We start from the raw sequence: 6,088 nt of genomic DNA on the forward strand, positions 1-6,088 counted from the left end.
GGCGCCCGGGCTCTGGGGTCGCGGCCGCCCCGCCCCCTTCTCCCCTTTCTCCCTTTCTGCTCCTCCGCGGCTCATCTCCCCCGCTCCGCTCTCCCTCCTGCCCACCGTCCTGCCCTTTATCCTCCCCGCCCTCTCCGTCCGGCTTCCCCCTCTGCGTCCACTTTGGTGCTGGGCCCTCCTGCTGCTGCTGCGCTGCCCCACCCGGCGGGCCCTGCGCTGGCAGCAGCCCCAGCGCCCTGAAGGGATGAGAGGGTGGCGGCTGTGGTGTTGACGGACGGTGCGAGGTCATTCAGCCTGGAAAAGGGAGGCCGTTCTGACACCTGCTGCCGCTTGGGGGAACCTTGCGGACCTGTGTTCAGTGAAATCAGCCAGAAGCAGAAGGACAAACACTGTAATCCCACTCCTGTGAGGTCCCCACAGAAGTCAGAGAGCGCGGTGGTGCCCGGGCCCGGCGGAGGGGTGGGCGGGGCGTGGTCGAGGGGGACCGAGGGCCGTTTGGGACGCTGAGTTCTGGGGACAGAAGTGACGGCTGCGCCTCCCTGTGGACGGACTTAACACAACTGAACTGTGCAATGTTAAGATGGTGAAATTTTATGTTTTGTGTATTTCACCACGGTTATAAATAAATAACACGAAATTAAAAAGGAATTATGTTCTGGCACATGCTAAAACATAGCACCTTGAAAATATTATGCTAAGGGAAATACGCCAGTGGCAATGAGATAAATATTGTATGATTCCATTTACATGAGGTATCAAGAATAGGCCAGTTCTAGAGACTGGAAGTAGAATAGCGATTCGAGGGGTCGGGGGCAGTTATTACTTAATGAGTAGAGCTTATGTTTGTGGTGATTGCAGATAGTGGTGATGGTTACACAGCATCGTGAATTTACTTAATGCCACCGAATTATACATTTAAAAATGGTTAAAATTGTGAATTTTGTGTTATGTATATTTTACCACAAATATAGAAAAACAAAGATAATTGGGCTTTATCAAAATGTTTAAATTTTACTCTCAGACACTGTTAAGAAAATGAAAAGACAAGCTATAGCCTGTGGAAAAAAATTTGCAAATCTCATAGCCAACTGTATATATACTGAGACTTTATAAAGAGCTCTCAAAACTAACCAGTTAGAAAACAACCCAATAAGAAAGAAATTGAGAATAGACTTAGTTCACCAAAGAGGATATGTGGATGCAAACGGCACATGAACAGATAGATGCTCAGCGTCATCAAATATCAGAGAAACGCAAGTCACACTGTGGCGAGAGACTGACCACACACGTAGTAGAATGGCTAAAATGAAAATACCACACTAGCAAGTGGTGACAAGGATAGGGTGACCAACCAGCCCAGTTTTCCCAGGAGTTTCCCACTTTTAACAGTGGAAGCCCCACCCCCATTCCCAGAGGCCACGCCGCCACCCGGCCATCCTGGGCACAGCCGGTGGTTGGTCACTCAGGCTGGAGAGGTAGAGCCCACAATTCTCACACATTGTGAACGGTCCAGTTGCTCCAAACCACAGCTGGACAATGTCTTAAAAAGTCAATTATCCACCTAACTCCTGAGCCAGCATTCCCACTCCTGAGCACTTACCCAGAGGAAATAAAACGTATCTTCACACAAAAACCTGTGCATAAACGCCTGCTGCGTGTCTGGTCGCCAGTGCCGAACAGAAGCCACCTGACGTCCTTAGGCGGCGAGCAGGGGAGCCAGGGGCCATGCGCTCGGCATTGCCTACTTGGGAGAGAGGAAGAAAGCAGCCTCGAAAGGTCACGTTGTACACGATTCCCTATAGGGGACGCTATCAGGACAACGGGCTGCGGGGGACACCTGAGGGCGCAGATACTCAGTGATGGGGGACCAGGACTGCCCAAGAGACTCGGGCGGCCATGGCAGACGCCAGACGGGGCCTGAACGGCAGATACCACTCCTCGGCCCGGAGGCTGGCATCCAGCGGAGGCCTCAGCAGCCAAGTCGCTTCTGGGAGAGCTCCCTCCTCGGGGGACAGCAGACGGAGTCACATGACAGACAGAGCACAAGCTCCCCGGCGTCTCTTCTCATGTCCCATTGTGGGGCTCCACCCTTGTCACCACGTCTAACCCTAGCTCCCCCAATGGTCCATCTCCAAATGCCGTCACATTGGGGGTTCCACATGAGTGTTGGGAAACAGAGTTCAGTCCGTAGCACCCATGCTAGAGGAAAATGCCAGAAACACAACCGTCCAGAAGCAGAGCAGAAGGAAGGCAGAAGAGGAGATGCAGCCAACGGGGCCTGAGCTGGGGTGGGGCAGGCAAGGGCAGACGCGGGCGAGCCTCCTGGGGGGGAGGTCGGGATGCAGAGCGGGAGGCGAACGCCACCTGCAGGCGAGACAGCTGGGAAGTGTCCCCAGGGCGCCAGGTCCCAAGGAGGCGCAGGTGCAGCCCGGGTGGGGCCGCCGCCCAGGACGGAGGCCGCCTGGTACAGGGGTGAGGAGGCGGAAGAACCAAGGTGGCTGGGTGGGGACTGAACCCCAGCTGAGTGTGAGCTTCCCCCAAACTCCACACACCCTGGGGCATCCTGCGGACCGAAGGTCATGGGGGAGCCCGCCCTTCTCTCTGAGCAAAGTACCACCTTCCAACAGCAGGCCTCGCCCTCCTCCCTGGAAGCCGGGCGTCTGAGAGGGCAGGGCCTTTGCGGTGTCACCGAGCCAGACGAGGACAGGCTGTGCGGGGGTGGGGTGGGGGGGGCAGGAGCGGCTCTGGTTAGGGGAGGGGGCAGTGCCCCTGAGCGTGAGGGAGCCTGGAGCTGCGTGAGGCTCAAGGTTCAGAACCAGGGGAACCGCACGCTGCCCTGCACCAGGGGGAAACAGGCGAAATGCCCGCAGCCCCCGCGACTCCGCGATGTGGCTTTCGGTTTTTTTCCGATGCTTTTCCAATTTTCCAAGTATATTTTAGTGACCAGGTTTTACTGTTATGTTCACAAAAACATGTTGTGTTTGGCCAGTGGCCGTGACTTTGAAATCTGAGAACAATGCAGAGCGTTTCAAAACCTAAGGAGACCTCAAGGCCTCAGGGAGGGGACGTGGGAGAAAAGGGCTCTCGCGAGGGTGAGACGAGCACCCCAACGGCGCCGGGCATCAGGGCGGCGCTCCCGGACCCGCCTCCGAGCCCTGCGGGCCGCACAGTGGAGCTAGGGAGAGGGGCCTGTCCCCGCCCGCCCCTCGCAGTGATCAATGGCCTTGCCCAGCAGGAAAGCAGGGGAGGCAGCGAAGTGAGTGTGGCAGCATCCAGTGCCCAGCTGCTGACCGCCCGGCTGCTGACTGCCCGTCGCGCCCCTCCATGCCCTGTACAGCGGACCGGGCCCGAGCACAAAGGGCCTGGCGAGGAGACCATGGACAGGGCCGTGGACAGGGCCGTGGACAGGGCCGTGGACAGGGCCGTGGACAGGGCCGTGGACAGGGCCGTGGCGCTTCCGCCCGTTGGTCCATGGTGGAGCTGGACGCGCGGCCTCGGCCCCAGGACACGCGCTGGCGGAGTCGCGGGCGCGCCCCACAGGGCCTCGTCACGCAGGTGCGTCCGTCCCGGGTCCTCGCAGCTCTGCTCACCTGTCCTCCTGTCCCCCGTGCGCTTCGCCAGCCGCAGGGCCATCCTGGGGAGGAGGGAAAGCGTCACGCCGGTCCTCCAGCTTCCCCGGGACGTGGCCGCGCCCTGCTCACCTGCTCCTGAGGTAAGTCGCCGGCCCGGCCTGACGTGGGGAAGCGGGGAGTGTGCCCCCACGCAGGTACCGACCCGTGATGAAGAAGGTGATGCAAATCACAGCTCCAGGCGTGTCCCGAGCAGGCCCCTCAGAGGGCCGGTGATGAGCAGGAACCCCCTCACCCCTCCCAAGCCCCCACCCTCGGGTCTCAGGGAGTCCAGCCCAGGACTGGGGGATGGGGGGGATGGGAGGGTAAAGGAGGCCTTGCCTCCTGACTGTGGGTCCAGGACACTAGCAACCAGACGGAGCCTCCGCCCCCACCCAAGCAGGACACTCAAGGAGCCTCTCGGGAGAAGCCCAGCTACCTGGGAGAAGGTCTCCCTTCCGGTTCGGAGAGAAAGGCAGGCCCGTCACCAGGCTCTGCCCCACAGCCCGCAGAGACCTGGCAGACCTTCTTGCCGCCCCGCAGGACAGCCAGGGGATACCCCCATCCCCACCTCGCGAAGGACCAAAGCCTGCACTGGGGGAGATGGGGAAAGCACGAAGCATGGGAAGGGCACCCACCAAAAAGGCCCTGAAAATCACAGTCCTCAGAGACACACGGTCCTGTGTCCGTGAAGCAGAGAACTGGGCATCGCGTTAAGGCAGCCGTCAGTGGGAAAGATGCATCAGGAGTCAGTACACAAGTCAGGAGAGAGAACTCTGAACCCTCCAAAACCAGGACCAGAAGCCCAACACAGAGCAGAGGATGACCTGTGGGGACGCGGGGAGGTCAGTGAGCAGCACCTGGCCTCTGTGACGAGAGCAGGGTCCCCCGGAGCCAGAGCCGTCAGGAACCACGAGCGGGGGACCACTGCGTGGGGTGGGGGGTCAGCGGCTTCTCACAGAAATCCTCGTAGAACTATTGGATTCTTTAGATCATGGACATGCATAATTTTGGTTAAAATGCCCAGTATGTGCACATAAGTGCCCCAACGTGGAATTTACTGTGCTAGGTGCCAACACACACACAGCGAGGCTGGAAGTGTCGGACTGGCAGGGAGGTTCCGAGAAACACGGGTGCTCGAACTCGGGGCGCCTTCAAGTTCCGAGTCCTGGGGCAGCAGGACGTGCCGGGCCAGCGGCCACGCCGGCATAGGAAGAAGGAGCTAAATCTGCTTGCCGACGTTCGCAGAGATGGGCTTGCAAAGCTGCAGCAGAAGGTGGGGCGCAGGCCAGGCACAGGTGTCCCCGGCTGAGGGGCCAGAGCCTGCGCGGCCTGAGCGGGAGGAGGGGCGAGGTTCCAGCCACAGCCTGGGGGAGCCCAGCTCCATGTCTGACAAAGGACCACACACCGACTGCGTGACCGAAATGGACGCGTCAGTGAGAAAGGAAAGCATGGGAGGCCGGGCAGATGCTGAGCCCGACGGCCACCAGAGTGCCACCGGCCGCGGCGGAGCCGGCCAGGCGCTGTTCGTCACGGACAGCTGGCGCCTCTACACGGCGCGGTGACACCGTCACATCAGGTGGACACACGCTAAGCATTTCGTAACGGCAGCACTGGGGGGGGCATTCAATGGGGGGCGGGGAACGTGGCCACCGGGCCGCGCTCCCTCCCCAGGCTGGACCCCACCCTTCCGGACCCCACCCATGAGTGGGAGGGGCGGGGCAGGGGCACGGGGTGGGCTCGAAGGCCCCTCCCTGGCCGCCTGGCCCTGCTGGCCCCCAGCTTGTTTATCCAGCACTCAGAGCCCTGTGGCCCGGGCTCGGATGCCTCAGAAAGAATGACCTGCCAACAAAAGTAAACAGGGAGGAGCCAGGCCAGGGAGCAGCCTGGGCACCTGGGGCGGACAGGCCTCAGCCCCAGGAAGCTCTGAGCAGCCGCTGCCTGTCGCCCCAGCCCCATCTGACCATCTATTTCCACAGCACGGCCTCGCAGCAGAAGAGCGGGGTGCACACCCACTTTCGGGAGCAGAACCCCCGCCCCAGGGGCCCCTGTCCCCCAGCCCTGCCCTACGCCGCATGGGGAGTTGGGGTGCACCTCTGGCCTGCGTGGGCTACGCACAGCCCTTGCCCCCTTGGGGTCGGGTGGGAGGCGGCAGAAGTGCCCACGTAGCACCTACACCCCCAGGAGCCAGGTCCCCTGCCGCCCTCCCGGGGGACCTGCTGGCAGTGACCTCATCAGAGGCTGGGCCAACACGGGTTTGCAGACTGACGCCCACTGCCCACTGCATTAGCTGTTGCCTCTGGGACTCTGAATATCTCCAGGGAATGTGGACGCCATCAAGTCCTGGTCAGGATCACCACCCCCTGCTGTTCCAGCTCTCACGGTCCCCACGCGTGGCCCCCACATGTGGTCCTGTGGCCCCTCCGACCCCTGTGGGCAGGCGGCCCCTGCAGTTTATTCTGCAACCTTTCCATGGGGGA

This window comes from Pteropus alecto, unplaced genomic scaffold (genome assembly GCF_000325575.1).
Source record: "Pteropus alecto unplaced genomic scaffold, ASM32557v1 scaffold143, whole genome shotgun sequence".
NCBI classification, from domain to species: Eukaryota; Metazoa; Chordata; class Mammalia; order Chiroptera; family Pteropodidae; genus Pteropus; species Pteropus alecto.